At 42.3% G+C, this 19,425-nt stretch overlaps 1 protein-coding gene across 2 annotated transcripts in view; it reads left to right on the forward strand.

Moving 5' to 3' along the window:
* The first annotated feature begins 229 nt into the window (after positions 1 to 229).
* The window catches only part of LOC116948952 (cyclin-dependent kinase inhibitor 2A-like), a 41,451-nt gene continuing 22,255 nt past the window's right edge, over positions 230 to 19,425 (forward strand). The window contains exon 1 of one of the 2 annotated variants that reach the window (XM_076071924.1): positions 230 to 723. The gene's annotated coding sequence lies outside the window, so the exon portion shown is untranslated. Of the gene's footprint in view, positions 724 to 17,556; positions 17,715 to 19,425 lie in introns of those variants that run through there. The other variant, XM_076071925.1, reaches the window with a different exon arrangement.

A 19,425-nucleotide genomic window follows, 5' to 3' on the forward strand; every position in this document is an offset into this window, starting at 1 on the left:
TGTTGCACTCCTATCGATGTTTTTTATTGCAACTTGCTGACCCGCCCCTTCTGGATATGTGAAAAAAACAGTTTGATAGCTCATGGGACTTGTGCAGTCTGAATAAAGATTCTGATACTCTGACCACCGAAATATTTTCTGGAGCACGGCCCTGGATATTATATCCTTGTTCGAGGCACTCAATATGCGTTTCGGTGGGCGGAACTTCTTTAAAAACCGCAAACTCGCACTACTCAGCGATTTCCCATTTTGCTCTGAGCCGGCAACTCCAACCTACGCTTCTCACCACATTCCTGTAGTGCGCAGGCTCTGCTAACATCGTAATCCAGGACACATTACTGCCAATCATACCCCAGTAACAACAAAAAATATATATTCCGTGTCGTGTGATCCCTGTGACTGTAAGGATGGTGCGCTTGCCTTGGGATGGACGCGCAATGACAAGGGATGAAGAACGTAGTCGGTCACGGGAAACTTGACGATGGGAGTGGCGATGAGAGGCGTTGAAGGACGGAACGCGGCGGAGATGGAGCGATGAGGTCGGGCGCTGGAGATGCCTTAGGGTTTGTGAATCGCAGCACCTTGAGAGATGGCGAAGGCTTGGGGAGGTCGTCATCCAGCAGTGGATAGGTCGCGGCCGACGATGCCGACGGTTAACACTGCGTCTTCATTCAAAGCATCCGACGATGGATCGACCCTCCCTCCCCCCTCCCATTCAAATCCGTAAGTCCGCGACGTTAGTTTTGTGTTTTCGGCCGCGCGCGTTTAAAGCGGGTCACGTTATATTTGTGAACGTGTCGCGAGTGTGTAAAATTGTGTAACCGCTATTTCCGTACAGTACGGTTGTGAGTCACCCGACCCAGCTGTGTGTGGCGTGCGCCTGACATTGAATGGGGGCAGCGACCTGATTTCCATTCCCACTTGACGACCAAACGTCAGTGACTGAAACATTTGAACCGATCCTTATTGCTTCCACCGAGGGCTACCTCGGCCTTACATTGGTTATCCTGCTGCAGTGTGTCAACAAATCGTCACTGGGGAGGCAAAGACAACCGGACGTGGTTCTTTCTGGTCAAAGCCATGCCCCTTAGGGCACCATTTCGGCACTTTGTGTCTGCTGACAGCTCTCGCTCGTGTGTTTATACCGGGGATCTTTGACTTTGTAGATGGTGTTCTTTCTAGGTCGCTGTATCTGTGGACTGTATAGATGTTGTGCATGCAGGCATTAAGTATAGGTATAGTCATATCCATTAATTAACTGCTCGGCTTTGCAGACTTTTAAGTTCTGTGTGTATGAAAAACAATATTTTATAGTATTTAATACAATACCTTTTGAGTACGTGATGCGTTCTCCTAGCCTTGCATTCTTTCTTACCGGTTGTATTATATTCTTGGTTCTTTCGGTAAAGTCACGTAGAAGGGAAACAATAAAATAATAAAAATATAAAATTCTGGTTGTATCAAGTTGATGCACGACCTTGCCATTCTGAAACATTACCACGTTACACGGTTCTTTACGGGTTGTTTTTGTTTGTTGAGATGTTTGTTGTTTCTAAAACCAGGTTTCTACGGTGTAACCTCGTCCCCATCGAACATGGGCACTGCCCAAATTGGTTTTACCCGTGGCAATGAAACCAAACCAAAGGGGTTTCGTGTAAGCCGTCACTCTTCCTTGATCATGAAATCGAACAAATTGCACAGCATGTGGCGTTAATACACGTGTATGTTTGTGCTACAGTATATATACTGTAACTATATATGTTGTGCATCAGTAAAGTAAAAAAAATGCTTCATACGCATGGGAAAAAAAATGTACAGCCCTGTGTGAATCCACTGCTGGATGAAGGCCTCTCTGGTGGTGGTTGTTTGACCATACTTCACCACTTTGGTCACTGTGTTGGCAAAGGGGGTTTTGGCCGCTCGCCACTAATGGTACCCGTAAACTTTAATTTAATTGAAGCGCAGTAAGCCAACCACTGTTTAACCACTCCAACGAAATGTTAACAACTGTACACCGATGCCAATTTGTTTATACGTTTAAAAAACGTATGTCGGGTATAACATGATTCAGAGAGAGCGACAGAGATCCCACAGTGCAGCGGCGAGTGATATCTTGAACCGGTCATCCCCCTCCTTGCACTGACCAGAGCGGGGAAGTATAGTCAAAACATCTACATAATCGACACGGTGTGTTGGGGGGGAGGCCCTCATTCAGCGGTGGATTGACAAAAGGATTGTGAATTATAATTTAGTATTACTCTAGTTTACCCAGGCGAAGCCTCATGACTTATTTTTTTTAAGGAGGGCTCTGCCAAGCATTTAAAGTATATACATTCAAATTGTATAATTTGCAGGTAATCTCATTTGTCAAATTTGGACCATATTTTTACATCATCATCATTCATCATCAACCATGGTCAGGGCCGTCCACAGAGCGGTGCGGGGCCCAGGGCAAACCCCACCGTGAGGGCCACCCCGAAGCCTTCAAACTGAAACTAAAGTTTTACACGTGACACCGTGACGTCCAAGCCCCCCCCCCCCCGCCAAGCGTGGGGCCCGGGGCGGTCGCCCCAATTCGTCGTGCCCTAGGCACGGCTCTGGCCATGGTAAATGCACCGCTGAAGAAGTTTTTGGGGTTAGATCGCGTCAATTATAAATGTGTCGTTAAACCTGTCACCACCAATAAGTAAAGTTTTGTCACGTAAACACAACGTGCCAATTCGCTACTTGTACAGCACACCGGTGTGTTTGGAGAGTAAACTCACAACATTGATCATTCGAAACCAAATTGGTTCATCGACACGTTGATATTTACGCGATATCACCCAAAAACCTGTATTATGCATTCTGGTCGCGAAAGCCTACGTGTTAAACTTCTCACTTTGTATATAAATCCACCCAGCACACCAAGTGATTCCATCGCTCCGTCTCCTATGTGGCTGAAAAAAATTGTCCTCTCAGATTTATACATATATATGTATACACTGTATACTAATACAGTACTGTTTAAATACACCCGTATCTGTGTTATGCTGCATGCGTACCATTGCCAGTGAATGTGGAAAAGCGTTCGTTACATTTGGTTTCCTCTTAGGAATGTTTTTTTGTCAACCCATGTTTTCTACGCCTATTGATTCGCCAAAGTAGGAAATTTGTGCAGCTCTATGACCAAAGCGGGTCATTGTGCTCGCCTGTAGCATGTGTGTGTGCGTTCCTCACACACATGCTGAGTTTGTGTCAGCTTCACCCCCCCCAACGTTGACAAACACGGAGACAGAAAGATAAACAAAAGCACTCAGGAACACTGAGATACATCCATATTGATAGAGCCACAGAGGCGATGCGACAGATACACGTGGGCACTGAGACACCGGGAGACGTAGAGAGGAGACATAATCATTCACGAAGAGACAGACACACAAGGATACATTGGGGAAAGTAGGGAGAGACACAGAGACAGCTTCCTCTCTTCATTTAAGAAAAAAAACCTTCCCTGTTAAAGCAATGCAGTACAAGTCTACGGCACGACATACATTGAGTGAAATACCATTGAGAGTCGTCGTTAATATTATAACATTATTGTGAATATTATCGAGAACGAATATTGAACGTAGGTTACACATTTTGAAAACAGTACACAGTGTACTTGCATAATTTATATGCGCGTACATATAACACAAGAACACTATTCCTGGACTGTGTGTATGTGTCGGTAAGTTGGCGATGCTTGTGCCTTTGCGTGAACGTAAATCGATGGATTGTTAGAGAGACGCAAACATCGGGGCACTCGCAAAGCAACCAGACACGGCACGATACATACTCTACATACTTTACATACTCTACATATTCAACGACTGACATTGTCACTGTACAGAAGTGTATCGGCGCAGGGCGGGAGCGATAACACTTGAGCCTCACAGCAAGCAAGATCCTGGGTTCGATTCCAGACACGGGTGTCTTTCTGTGTATGTAGTTTGTCTTCTGCAGAGTGTTTGTGTGTGTGTGTGGACCCGGCCTCAAATGATGTACAAACATCGCCACTAGGGAGACAAAGGCGGCCGGGGCGAGGTGCCGGCCTGCATTAGTGCCACTCTGCTACCAACAGCACTTGCCCCAAGAGTATGCTGCTGCTGAGGTCTTTGTGTATTCTCCCCCTGTTCCACACTTTAATTCCTTGGGGTTCCCCGATCTCTCCCAACTAAACACAACAACGTGACTGGTATTGGGCAATAAAAACATCGCAATGCGTGATCGCTCGCAGCAACATCGACAACGCGTCTCCTGCGAAGATCATCATCCTCTCCGAAGCTTCCCTGGGATAAACAAGCATCTAGTATCATAAATAAGACGAAATAATACGATATACTCCAACGCATGCGTGATAACAAACAAACAAAAAACACAGTTACACTTCCATTTTCAATTTGCATTGCCGTAAAGTATTTACAGCAAGTAACCACACTGTTGCATTGCTTTATGGCTTTATTTTGGTGATGTCGAAAACGTTTTTTTGGTTTGGCCATGTGTGTTTGTTGTAGTACGGAGTTAGACTGGTGGCCGTAATATAAGTTGTCTTTGTGGTTCTTGTTGTTGTTGTTTGACTTGCATCCCACTGGGATTTTTGCACACAGCCTTGGTGTACGGTGCTTTTTCAGGAATATTTTGCTGTTTTTTTCCTGGATTTTCTGTTCGCACAATCACACAAAGTCACTTTAAGATGTTTTTCTTGTTCGTGTTTTGTGTTTGTTGCCGTTGCACCCGATTCAAGAGCCGAATGGCTCACAGGGCTACACCAAAATAAATGAAGCTGAAACGTCTGGTCGTGCCCTCTGGATTTTATAAGACGCGCTTTTTCCCGTCGTATTTTTTTAAATGTAGGGTGCCCGTCTTTATAATCCCGTATTGTGTGTTACCAGCTTTGTCACAACTTCACTGACACAGAACACATTTCGGAGGTGCGCCTTACGATTCGGATGCTCGTGTAATATAAAGCCACAACAGCAGAGTATTTTTCTCTTATGTTGCGACCGAAACGTCGTGTTTAATTTTTTATTATTTCTTCCTCTACGTGACTTTACCGAAAGAACCAGATAGTAATATAAATTGTACCATAGGTATTGTGCATGTTACTATGTTTAAGCGTGCTGTGTCGATGCGTTTGTTAAATATAAATTAAAACTAAAGTGGATTTCTTGTGTGTAGTATAAAACGACTACTCATGAACCGAGTTACACATTTGTAGATAAAATGAATTTATATATACAATGTAACATTTCAAAAATATATATAATATATAACTTTCTGATTAGTAGTAGCATTATACTGCAAAAGATTCGATGTTACAGCCCATACAAAGTTGAGAACACGTTATCTATTCAACTCAACGTTACAATACAGTACCGTGCATTGCACTCACGTATACATTTAAACATTTCGTCTTTCGGTGGACTTTGCTTTGCCAAGTAACATTAACAAACAGCAGCTATTCGCACATTCAACTGTTAACAGTTTTGTCACGGTGCAGTAAGTGTGCAACTTTTGTATATAAATAGTACAATATGAAGCGTTGCGTGTATATAAACGCATCATGATGGATACACTGCCATTAAAGTGATACACCTATGTTTATTTTTTATATATAACACGCGACAATAGAGCCGGTTTGTTACGTTGTATAATTCCATATTTCTACACAAATAGCACACAGCTCTAAGCTATAAAGTGAGATGTGTTTGAAAGGTTGAGATTGTAAACCGCTTTAACACAAGTCCACAACGTTAAACGAGGTGGGAGCGGTGGGGCAGTGGTTAGCGCACTGCGCAACAATGAACCCCGGAAAACCCCAGCTTTGATTACAAAACTTTCATGATCAGTGGCGAATGTTAACAGAACACGTTATCTATCTCACCATGTCTTCATCAACCCGCACTATATAAGTCAGTGTGGTGAAGTATGGCCAAACAACCCTCGCGGCTAAATTTCGATTTAAAGCTTTCGTGACTGCAAGGATTCATCATCTTTGGTTGTGGCCGAAACGTCGTGAGAATTGTATTGTGTTATTTTATTATTTTATTCTCATTCTACGCGACTTTACCGAAAGAACCAAAGAAGATTAATCCTCGCGGCCCCTACAACACAGTGTGCCTAGGGAGGCCTTTGCAGAATAATATTGACAAAACGCTGTAAATCATCACTTTTATTACCGGTACAATAAGAAGTGTAAAAAAATGACACCTTTTTTAGGTTTGTTTAATATTCTCGCCACACTGTGCTAGATGAAACTACAACAAGCGGAAGAACACGCTCGGCGCTTTAACTTCACAACATTCCGCGCGCCGTCGATCTTTGTGCATTTTCACGAGCTAAACAATTTAATTTATCTCCCCCCTCTTTGTTTTAAAAACCAGAAACAAAGTATAGTAACAAGCTATACATCTCTGGTGCCATTTTTGCCAGTATCAATGTGAGAAACAGTTTTATACCGGATTAAAAGTCTTAAAAGTCCTCTATGTGTGTGCGTGACCAGGGTTGTACAAATTGTGCATTGCTTGTGTGCAGTATAACACTACTTAATGAGCCGAGTTATGCATTTCATATATCGAATATTTAACGAACACTCTGTTAAACGTAATATTTCATAAACTATATGTTAAATGTATAACTCGGCCGTGATGAGTAGCTCTGTACTACATGCGAGATATTTTTTTTAATAGCCCAATACAAAGGTTTTATACAGAACACGTTTCATTACATCAACTCTCATTACTTATTGTGAATCGAACTCATGATTTGCTGCTGTATCGGTAAAAGCACCAATCTGTTACATCACGTGTAAATTATAATTAAAAAAACCTTCCTTTCAGCGTGCTGTTTGTAAGAGTTCATCATTCACAAACCCTATAACTTTTGTGTGAACTCGCATTATGGTTACTGAAGAGAACATTTGATACTATCCATCATTGCTTCGTTGGTTGAGTAATCCTCAAGAAAACCAGACTTTGCTGTGCAGGGGATTGTGACTTATTTTAGTAGCAGTCTATTCGTGATTTAAGTATCTTTTGTAATATTTTAGTAACTGGTGAAATAGAGATTGGTCTCTAATTATTCGTGTCTTCTTTGTAGCCATTTTTATATATTGTACGAATAAGATTATAAGAGCAAATTTCCACTCTAATTGAGAAGTTGAAAATGGTTAAAAAGGTTTAAAATGTGTGTGAGGGGTCTAAAGATGAGATCAGCCACAAGTAGACATGCAGGAAACTCGTATTTTCCCGTGGATGACGATGCCTTAATTATTTGATAGTAGCTTATGCAGTACATCCAGTTCCACTGAATTGAACGTTTGCCAGAACATTATCGGGTTTCTTTTTTGTAATTTTAAAAGTTTAATGATATGAAAATGTAGCGTTTCTTACAAGGCAAGGACATCTATTTGTTGTGTTTTATATATATAGTACAATCAGGGAGGTTATTAGATGTGTTTGCATTATTACAGGCTATATCTCTGGTTTGCATTAATTCTGAGATGTTCGGATCAAGCCACCCTATTATTCTAAACTTTTTGTTTAAGGGGGCATGTTTGTAAATTATGTTTAGGAATTGGTTCTTAAAATGTCTCAGAACGTTTAAAAACTGGAATTTTTCTCACCGCATCCCAGTCAAAATGAAGTGACATGTATAAATGCTTGAAGGTCAACATTTTTAAACAGTTTATTATGATTTTACAAGGTCTTTTAGTTATATTTGTATGACGAATGCTAAAGATAATGGCATGGTCACTTAGATGGTTACCTTAGACTCCCACTTTAGAAAAGTTACTGGGTGAATTTGTTCAATGGATATCAAATATGGACGAGTGATCTGAGGTTTTTTTTTATATATATTAGGTCTAGTAGTTTAAGTAATCAGTTGATTTATATTGGACTTGTTAATGCGTCATGCAGTAGGTTTAGCCAATTCCAATTTAGGTCACATATGATCGATAGTTCATCTTTTGGAAAGGTTGATATAATGTATCTAGATATTCACTTAATATTTTTTCTATTTGGTGGTCTATAGCAACACATCAGAGTAAAAATGTGGTTACATGGAGTATAAATTATGAGTGCAATACATTAAAAGGCCGGGTCAGTAAGTAGTATGCAAGGTGGGTTCTTTTTCACATATACTGCCACACCTCCTCCTCTTGTCTACCTAATCGGAATATATTATATCCTTAAGTTTCTATTAGGCTAGGACTGGTACATGAGGTAAGCAATGTTTCAGACAGACATGAGATGTATGGACGATTGTTGAATTACATTTTGAATTTAACTATAAGGCCTCAACTATTGACATGGACAATGCCAAGACCATGTCTGTTTTTGAAATCTATTGAGTACAAAGTAAGTGATAGGCAAGATGTGGCAGCAATGGGACCAGGATTGGTTTTAACATCCGACCTAAACAATATAAATATTCATAGTTTTAGAATGTATTTTGTAATAGTGCTGTGCTAAATGGCGTTTTCTGATATGTAGAGAGGCATGTCTGCAAAGTAATCTTTAAGCTACGGGTAACCCTATGAAACAATATAATGCAATTGTAGAATATTGTAGACTGGCAGCAAAGAATGAATATAATATGTGAGGTGCCATTGTTTGAGAAAGTTTAGGGGTGTGTCGTGTGCGATGGATGAGACGACAGTGATATTGAGTTAGATTATTTGAGTGATAATGGGGTAAGAACTGCAGCAGTCCGCTCTGCCGGTTCTAGATGATCCAGCAGCAGTACAAACACCGGCCAGGGAGGAACCTCTCACAAGGTCATCCTCAAGGTCATCGCCACAGCATGGGGGTCGTATCTTCTTCTTACTCTTCATAGAGAGAACTTCCAGCACGGCCTCTTTAATAACTTGCAGGGGGGAATTGCCGCTCCCAACTCGTTCACGATGGAATAGGTGGGAGATTAAGGGAGATTAACAACTCGTTTAGCCCACCAGAAGCTAGTCAACAAAGCCGATTCACTCAGTTGGGGTGACTCGAATGTGGCAGCCGATATAATAATAATTACACATCTGATGTCTGCGAGAATTAAGGGTGTTACGATGTGGCGATACTACTATGTATACTATCTATATCTGCCATGCTGTTATTCAAAGACGTCCAATTGTTCAAATTGATTGTTACTTTAATGCTCCCAGTCAAATCGCATTCTCAGTCGCTCGTTTTTCTCAGATTATTTTTAATTGTACTTTTTGTACCCTGCTTTACATAATCCATTTATGTTACCCATCTTGTCTATGAATTGTTTAACATCATCCGCATTTCGTTTGCGTCTAGTTTGTCCAGCTTTCACAACATTGTATTATGATTATCGTGGCCTCGTGTGTAGGATAAGTTCCGGGTTTACACACTGTATGTTACTTGGCAGGCTAAATATTCAGGCATTTACAAAGAGCACACCAATTAAAGTTCTAATGGGTATCGTATTCCTTCGATACGCGATGCGTAATATTTTGTTACAATTCTACGTCTAGGTATTTGAGTGAGGGACGATAAATAGTTCTCGAAAAGTTGACGAGATTCACTGTACTCTTTATCACTTTCATTATACTTCCAATTAAAAAAAAACTTTCGAAATTGCCTTTTACAAGTAACCAAACTGAAACGAATAATTTAACGCAAATAATTTCGCCGTACACTAAAGATACAACATCTATTTTCAGCGCATCATCGCGTGTGAGAGTCACGGAAGCGCCTAATCGAAGCTAAATGTTGAGTGAGGGACGATACACTTCATACACTTCATTTACACTTCATATTCACGAATGACTTTCACCAACACCGTGACGTCCGTGACACATTAGCTATTACCGATAAACAAAAGCTCAACACAATCGTCCAGAGCACTGCGGCCTTAAGGAACAAAAAGAAATTATAATAGGCGACGTTTCTGGCTTTGGCCCTTCTTCATTGCACATGCATAATTCGTTTTAATTTTTACTCATGTGCTATGAAGAATAGCCGATTGGCATCGCCGATTCCATGTAGTTTATTTTAAAGCCACAGTGTTATTAAAGAGTGATCGCTTTGTTAACGCAGAACAAGTGTGGGCCCACTGTTCGTCGTGGCTGGGAATCCAACTCAAGTGCGCTAACCACAATTTTATTGCTCCACCCGAATGTTGAATGGGACTTTACTTTCACGTTAACACACAGAGACATCGTGCTCGCTTCTGTGACTGTCGACGGCGAGTTCATAATCCACAGCTTACATGGGGAGACGAGTTATTCTATATCTGAACCGGTCCAAGGCAACCACTTTAACTAACCCGCACCGCCCCCAGACAGGGAATGGGTAGGCCTTCATCCAGCAGTGGATCCGCAACGTACTGTACGATGATTTGTGATTGTGTGTCAGGAAGAGCGGTGGTGCAGAATTCGATTTCCGCTCACGACCAATAAAAGGTGATGAATATTTGAGCCTTCCTTTGGTCGACTCGGCATCAATGAATACCTGGTGCGGTGTGTCGTAAACATGGGCACGGGGAGACAAAGACGGACCCGGATGGTGTTGTGTTCGTGTGCTGTGCCATCGTATGATGTGCATAGGTGTCCCGCTGACAGCCCTGACCACGACAGCCTGTTACAGTCTACGGGGGCGATCGTTTGTCTCTTTAAAGTCGGAATTATACAACTCGTATGGGGGTATCTCACCAGACATGTCTCACTCCGGACACTTCCTGTGTACTGTAGTAAACTTCGTGTGTACTGTAGTAAACTTCGTGTGTACTGTAGTAAACTTCGTGTGTACTGTAGTACTGTGAACACTTCGTGTGTACTGTAGTACACTTTGTGTGTACTGTAGTACTGTGAACACTTCCTGTGTACTGTAGTACACTTCGTGTGTACTGTAGTACTGTGAACACTTCGTGTGTACTGTAGTACACTTTGTGTACTGTAGTACTGTGAACACTTCGTGTGTACTGTAGTACTGTGAACACTTCCTGTGTACCGTAGTACTGTGAACACTTCGTGTGTACTGTAGTACACTTCGTGTGTACTGTAGTACTGTGAACACTTCCTGTGTACTGTAGTACACTTCGTGTGTACTGTAGTACACTTCGTGTGTACTGCAGTACACTTCGTGTGTACTGTAGTACTGTGAACACTTCGTGTGTACTGTAGTACACTTCGTGTGCACTGTAGTACTGTGAACACTTCGTGTGTACTGTAGTACACTTCGTGTGTACTGTAGTACACTTCGTGTGTACTGTAGTACTGTGAACACTTCGTGTGTACTGTAGTACACTTCGTGTGTACTGTAGTACTGTGAACACTTCGTGTGTACTGTAGTACACTTCGTGTGTACTGTAGTAATGTGAACACTTCGTGTGTACTGTAGTACACTTCGTGTGTACTGTAGTACTGTGAACACTTCGTGTGTACTGTAGTACACTTCGTGTGTACTGTAGTACACTTCGTGTGTACTGTAGTACACTTCGTGTGTACTGTAGTACTGTGAACACTTCGTGTGTACTGTAGTACTGTGAACACTTCGTGTGTACTGTAGTACTCTGAACACTTCGTGTGTACTGTAGTACTGTGAACACTTCGTGTGTACTGTAGTACTGTTAACACTTCGTGTGTACTGTAGTACTGTGAACACTTCGTGTGTACTGTAGTACACTTCGTGTGTACTGTAGTACACTTCGTGTGTACTGTAGTACTGTGAACACTTCGTGTGTACTGTAGCACACTTCGTGTGTACTGTAGTACTGTGAACACTTCGTGTGTACTGTAGTACACTTCGTGTGTACTGTAGTACACTTCGTGTGTACTGTAGTACTGTGAACACTTCGTGTGTACTGTAGTACACTTCGTGTGTACTGTATTAATGTGAACACTTCCTGTGTACTGTAGTACACTTCGTGTGTACTGTAGTACTGTGAACACTTCGTGTGTACTGTAGTACACTTCGTGTGTACTGTAGTACACTTCGTGTGTACTGTAGTACTGTGAACACTTCGTGTGTACTGTAGTACTGTGAACACTTCGTGTGTACTGTAGTACTGTGAACACTTCGTGTGTACTGTAGTACTCTGAACACTTCGTGTGTACTGTAGTACTGTGAACACTTCGTGTGTACTGTAGTACTGTGAACACTTCGTGTGTACTGTAGTACACTTCGTTTGTACTGTAGTACACTTCGTGTGTACTGTAGTACTGTGAACACTTCCTGTGTACTGTAGTACACTTCGTGTGTACTGTAGTACACTTCGTGTGTACTGTAGTACTGTGAACACTTCGTGTGTACTGTAGTACACTTCGTGTGTACTGTAGTACTGTGAACACTTCGTGTGTACTGTAGTACACTTCTTGTGTACTGTAGTACACTTCGTGTGTACTGTAGTACTGTGAACACTTCGTGTGTACTGTAGTACACTTCGTGTGTACTGTAGTACTGTGAACACTTCGTGTGTACTGTAGTACACTTCGTGTGTACTGTAGTACACTTCGTGTGTACTGTAGCACACTTCGTGTGTACTGTAGTACTGTGAACACTTCGTGTGTACTGTAGTACACTTCGTGTGTACTGTAGTAATGTGAACACTTCGTGTGTACTGTAGTACACTTCGTGTGTACTGTAGTACTGTGAACACTTCGTGTGTACTGTAGTACACTTCGTGTGTACTGTAGTAATGTGAACACTTCCTGTGTACTGTAGTACACTTCGTGTGTACTGTAGTACTGTGAACACTTCGTGTGTACTGTAATACACTTCGTGTGTACTGTAGTACACTTCGTGTGTACTGTAGTACTGTGAACACTTCGTGTGTACTGTAGTACTGTGAACACTTCGTGTGTACTGTAGTACTCTGAACACTTCGTGTGTACTGTAGTACTGTGAACACTTCGTGTGTACTGTAGTACTGTGAACACTTCGTGTGTACTGTAGTACACTTCGTTTGTACTGTAGTACACTTCGTGTGTACTGTAGTACTGTGAACACTTCCTGTGTACTGTAGTACACTTCGTGTGTACTGTAGTACTGTGAACACTTCGTGTGTACTGTAGTACACTTCGTGTGTACTGTGAACACTTCGTGTGTACTGTAGTACTGTGAACACTTCGTGTGTACTGTAGTACACTTCGTGTGTACTGTAGTACACTTCGTGTGTACTGTAGTACTGTGAACACTTCGTGTGTACTGTAGTACACTTCGTGTGTACTGTAGTACTGTGAACACTTCGTGTGTACTGTAGTACACTTCGTGTGTACTGTAGTACACTTCGTGTGTACTGTAGTACTGTGAACACTTCGTGTGTACTGTAGTACACTTCGTGTGTACTGTAGTACTGTGAACACTTCGTGTGTACTGTAGTACACTTCGTGTGTACTGTAGTACTGTGAACACTTCGTGTGTACTGTAGTACACTTCGTGTGTACTGTAGTACACTTCGTGTGTACTGTAGTACTGTGAACACTTCGTGTGTACTGTAGTACTGTGAACACTTCGTGTGTACTGTAGTACTGTGAACACTTCGTGTGTACTGTAGTACTCTGAACACTTCGTGTGTACTGTAGTACTGTGAACACTTCGTGTGTACTGTAGTACACTTCGTGTGCACTGTAGTACTGTGAACACTTCGTGTGTACTGTAGTACACTTCGTGTGTACTGTAGTAATGTGAACACTTCCTGTGTACTGTAGTACACTTCGTGTGTACTGTAGTACTGTGAACACTTCGTGTGTACTGTAGTACACTTCGTGTGTACTGTAGTACACTTCGTGTGTACTGTAGTACTGTGAACACTTCGTGTGTACTGTAGTACTGTGAACACTTCGTGTGTACTGTAGTACTCTGAACACTTCGTGTGTACTGTAGTACTGTGAACACTTCGTGTGTACTGTAGTACTGTGAACACTTCGTGTGTACTGTAGTACACTTCGTTTGTACTGTAGTACACTTCGTGTGTACTGTAGTACTGTGAACACTTCCTGTGTACTGTAGTACACTTCGTGTGTACTGTAGTACACTTCGTGTGTACTGTAGTACTGTGAACACTTCGTGTGTACTGTAGTACACTTCGTGTGTACTGTAGTACACTTCGTGTGTACTGTAGTACACTTCGTGTGTACTGTAGTACTGTGAACACTTCGTGTGTACTGTAGTACTGTGAACACTTCGTGTGTACTGTAGTACACTTCGTTTGTACTGTAGTACACTTCGTGTGTACTGTAGTACTGTGAACACTTCCTGTGTACTGTAGTACACTTCTTGTGTACTGTAGTACACTTCGTGTGTACTGTAGTACTGTGAACACTTCGTGTGTACTGTAGTACACTTCGTGTGTACTGTAGTACTGTGAACACTTCGTGTGTACTGTAGTACACTTCGTGTGTACTGTAGTACACTTCGTGTGTACTGTAGTACACTTCGTGTGTACTGTAGTACTGTGAACACTTCGTGTGTACTGTAGTACACTTCGTGTGTACTGTAGTAATGTGAACACTTCGTGTGTACTGTAGTACACTTCGTGTGTACTGTAGTACTGTGAACACTTCGTGTGTACTGTAGTACACTTCGTGTGTACTGTAGTACTGTGAACACTTCGTGTGTACTGTAGTACACTTCGTGTGTACTGTAGTACTGTGAACACTTCGTGTGTACTGTAGTACACTTCGTGTGTACTGTAGTACACTTCGTGTGTACTGTAGTACTGTAGTACACTTCGTGTGTACTGTAGTACACTTCGTGTGTACTGTAGTACTGTGAACACTTCGTGTGTACTGTAGTACACTTCGTGTGTACTATGAACACTTCGTGTGTACTGTAGTACTCTGAACACTTCGTGTGTACTGTAGTACTGTGAACACTTCGTGTGTACTGTAGTACACTGAACACTTCGTGTGTACTGTAGTACTGTGAACACTTCCTGTGTACTGTAGTACACTTCGTGTGTACTGTAGTACTGTGAACACTTCGTGTGTACTGTAGTACACTTCGTGTGTACTGTAGTACTGTGAACACTTCGTGTGTACTGTAGTACACTTCGTGTGTACTGTAGTACTCTGAACACTTCGTGTGTACTGTAGTACTGTAGTACACTTCGTGTGTACTGTAGTACATTTCGTGTGTACTGTAGTACTCTCAACACTTCGTGTGTACTGTAGTACTGTGAACACTTCGTGTGTACTGTAGTACACTTCGTGTGTACTGTAGTACACTTCGTGTGTACTGTAATCTGTGAACTTCGTGTGTACTGTAGTACTGTGAACATTTCTTGTGTACTGTAGTACACTTCGTGTGTACTGTAGTACTGTGAACACTTCGTGTGTACTGTAGTACACTCCGTGTGTACTGTAGTACTGTGAACACTTCGTGTGTACTGTAGTACTGTGAACACTTCGTGTGTACTGTAGTACACTTCGTGTGTACTGTAGTACTGTGAACACTTCGTGTGTACTGTAGTACACTTCCTGTGTACTGTAGTACTGTGAACACTTCGTGTGTACTGTAGTACACTTCGTGTGTACTGTGAACACTTCGTGTGTACTGTAGTACTCTGAACACTTCGTGTGTACTGTAGTACTGTGAACACTTCGTGTGTACTGTAGTACACTTCGTGTGTACTGTAGTACTGTGAACACTTCGTGTGTACTGTAGTACTGTGAACACATCCTGTGTACTGTAGTACACTTCGTGTGTACTGTAGTACTGTGAACACTTTGTGTATTGAGCATGCGAGTTCTCTTTCCCCTGTCGGTGTTGCCCGGCACCTCCAATCAGCACGGTTGGCGATGTGCGACGCGAGATAACTTCAACATACCAACAATCATCAGCAGTGCCATCATCAGCAGTAGCAGCAAAAGGCATCAACAGCGGCAGAAAAATAATAAAGTCCATTAGCATCATCAGAAATATCGGAAATATAATTATTAGTAGCAGCAGCAGTGTCATCAGCTGCAGAAAAACTAGCAAGCAGAATTAACACCATCATTACCATCAGGAGCAAAATAAGCATCAGCAGCAGCATACAAAATCAACAGCAGCAGCGCAATAATAACCATCATCATCATCAGCAACATTCTCATCGGCATCGTAATCATCATCAGCAGCAGCTGCTCGTATCATCATTCTCATCGGCATCGTAATCATCTTCTGCAACAGCTGCTCGCATCATCATCAGCATCATCATCAGCAGCAGCTGCTCGTATCATCATTCTCATCGGCATCGTAATCATCTTCTGCAACAGCTGCTCGCATCATCATCAGCAGCATCATCAGCAGCAGCTTCTCGCATCATCAGCAACATAATTCTCATCGGCATCGTAATCATCATCAGCAGCTGATCATCATCCTCAACCGAGGTCACCACCACCACACACAGAGTGCAAGTGATGTTAGCGAGCGCCTATGAACAGCAACTCGGCACAAGAGGGCATGGAGTGGTGAGCAGCAGGCCGAGTCTACCTAGGGGAGGCCCACAGAGGGGCTCTAACGCGGCTCTAACACAAACACAGTGCCCGAACCAGCAGACGATATCGCTGTAGGTAGGCGCCATAGATACACAAGGCACACACCGACGACAATAATAATCCCCCCTGTTGTAGCAAGTAGCGCCTCTGAAGGCCATCAGGGCGGGTGACCAGGACCACGGCCGCCTGTTACGTTAACGCGCCGCACATCGTTTTAAGTCTGAGTCGACCTAGAGGGAGGAGGTTCACACATTCGCCGCTGTCGTCGGTAGTGAGCTGGAGTCAGGAGCTCCTAAACCACCGCACTGTACCATGTTTGGTGTTGCTGGTCGCGATGGCATTGTTATAGCACAAGCACGATTTAACAAAACAAAAAAAACTCACCCTCGACAAGAACACTGTGGCTTTTAAAATAAATAAAAAATATATATATCGGTGACGTTTCGAGCAATTGTCCTTCATAGCACTGGCGCAGTGCATCATTCCGGCGGTCACACACAAAGATCGCCTGTAAATAGCCTCTACACGTATTGAAGTAAGTGTTTTATAGCGACACACAATGAAGGCAGCGCTACTCCCGGCCGCCTTTGTCTCCCTTACGACGACGGCGATGTCGCGACACCCCCACGCGGGTCGCGACATTGGTCGCGCCGCGCGCCCACATGATGACGAATCATCATCATCGGATTTGTTGCTACGGGCAGGCAAAGAGTCTCAGCGCCGAGTGTAACAAACACACGAGGAAAGCGCCTGCCTCTATGAGTATAGAAATATAATTATACATTCTGAACATCCCTCACCCAATCAATGGAAGCCGCTCCCAGCTCCCCGCCTGCCCTAACTCCCCACACGTCACTCTGGTCGTGCCACTGTGCCGGTACCACGGTGACACCAGTGCGGGTTGACGACGAGGTGGAAGAGGTGAGGGAGGAGGTGGAGGTGAGGGAGGAGGTGGAGGTGAGGGAGGATGTGGAGGTGAGGAGGTGAGGGAGGAGGTGGTGAGGGAGGTGGAGGAGGTGAGGGAGGAGGTGGTGAGGGAGGTGGAGGAGGTGAGGGAGGAGGTGGAGGAGGAGGTGAGGGAAGAGGTGAGGGAGGAGGAGGTGAGGGAGGAGGAGGAGCAGGTGAGGGATTCACGACCGGTTCAGAGCGTCACTCGCCACTGATGTGAGTCACGGTCGTGCATTAACGCTGGGCGATAGCCGGGCTAAAGTCGACAACGATCTGGCAATCAGCTGTGGAGGAGGAGGAGAAGGTACACCGGGCAATATTAATCTCCTGTCTCCCTGTTGTGCCGCCGGGAGGGGTTGCAGCGCGGTGCTGTTGTCGTTGTTCGACGTTTCGTGGTTGACCAGCTGGTGGAAGGCACTCAATCTCGTTGTTCCATCGCAGCACTCAGCGCGTGTGGATAGGGAGAGATATCGATGTCGGTGTCGCGTATCGAACCACCCGTGGTTTTGACGTGAATATACATCAACCTTGCTTCTGCTGTATGTACACAGTGTATATATAATATATACTTACTATCGTGTAAAAAAACACAGCGGTACATTAGTACGTTTGTATCATTGCATCTGCCTTTCGTCTGTGTTATCTTAGCATGGCAATGCAGATAAACAATGCTAAGATCACACAGACAGTATGTATTATATACTGTAGTACATTGACAATTGGTCTTCATAGCACTTAAGATATTAGTTGTTTTTTGCCATTTTAAAACGAATAGTTATTAAACCAGTAGCTTGTATGGTGCAAAAATATGCAGACTTTGATACGTGAGTAATATTGTAAACTTTAGCACATTGATACTTTTAAATAATAATTTAAGAGCGTTTAATCTTATAATTTTTTACTGTAGATATTGAATGTTACTATTTATTCATTCCTATATATTTATAACAGTGCAGACTGAGATCACAAGCCTGTTACGCATTCAGATATGTGAATATTATAGACAATATGTAATTAATTCGACTGCTAATTACAACATCGAGTATATAACAATGCACGAATTTAAAGTGTATGATAACAGTACAATGCTGACTACAGTTTTTAATGTCTGTGTGGTCTTAATCAGCATAACAGACAGTATATATTTTATATATATTTTATGTAGTATATATTTCATATATTTTATATAGTATATTTTATATACTGTATATTTTATATAGTATATTTTATATACTGTAGTGCGTTGACAATTTGTCTTCATATCTACCGCTTGATATCGCGAGTAAGTTTACTTATTACTCGCTATTTTAAAACGACATTCTGGTTTTTATTTTAAAGCTTTCGTGACTGCAGGGATTCATATTCTTGATTCTTTCGGTAAAGTCACCACGTGGAAGGGAAACAATAAAATAATATAAATATAAAACAATAAAATTCTCACGACGTTTCGACTGCAACACAAGCAATCATCATCAGGTGTGAAAACCACAGTAATTAAAATGTAAACGTGAGAATTTTATTGTTTTATATTTTTATTATTTTATTGTTTCCCTTCTACGTGACTTTACCGAAAGAACCAAGAATATAACATTCTGGTTGCATAAACAGCGATACATTTATATTATTGTATCTGCCTTTTGCCTTTCGTTATCTGGTCAATATTACGTTCGTATTGTATTGTCTAAACATTGCTTACAATAGTTACTCCCGTGCTATGCATGTAGAATCGCGTCGTTTTTATTCGCTATTATTAATTAAAACCGTGATTCTACTTGGGACAACGATGGAACGGCACTGTACGTTTTATGTGATTTATTTTATTTCGGCTTATGTTCTGTATTCTATATAATCGTTATTGTTGCAATACACTTTTACCTGGGCCTCACCTCCTGTATCTCACAACAAACCGCGCCGATCTATAGCAGATCAGCACTAACTACGTGATGTTTCACCACCAGTCATTTATATACATTTTACAATATAACACTACGACTACCACTTAAACACAGGACGAA

Source organism: Petromyzon marinus, chromosome 35 (assembly GCF_048934315.1).
Source record: "Petromyzon marinus isolate PM22_M1 ecotype Great Lakes invasive population chromosome 35, UKy_Petmar_22M1.pri1.0, whole genome shotgun sequence".
Classification (NCBI taxonomy): Eukaryota; Metazoa; Chordata; class Hyperoartia; order Petromyzontiformes; family Petromyzontidae; genus Petromyzon; species Petromyzon marinus.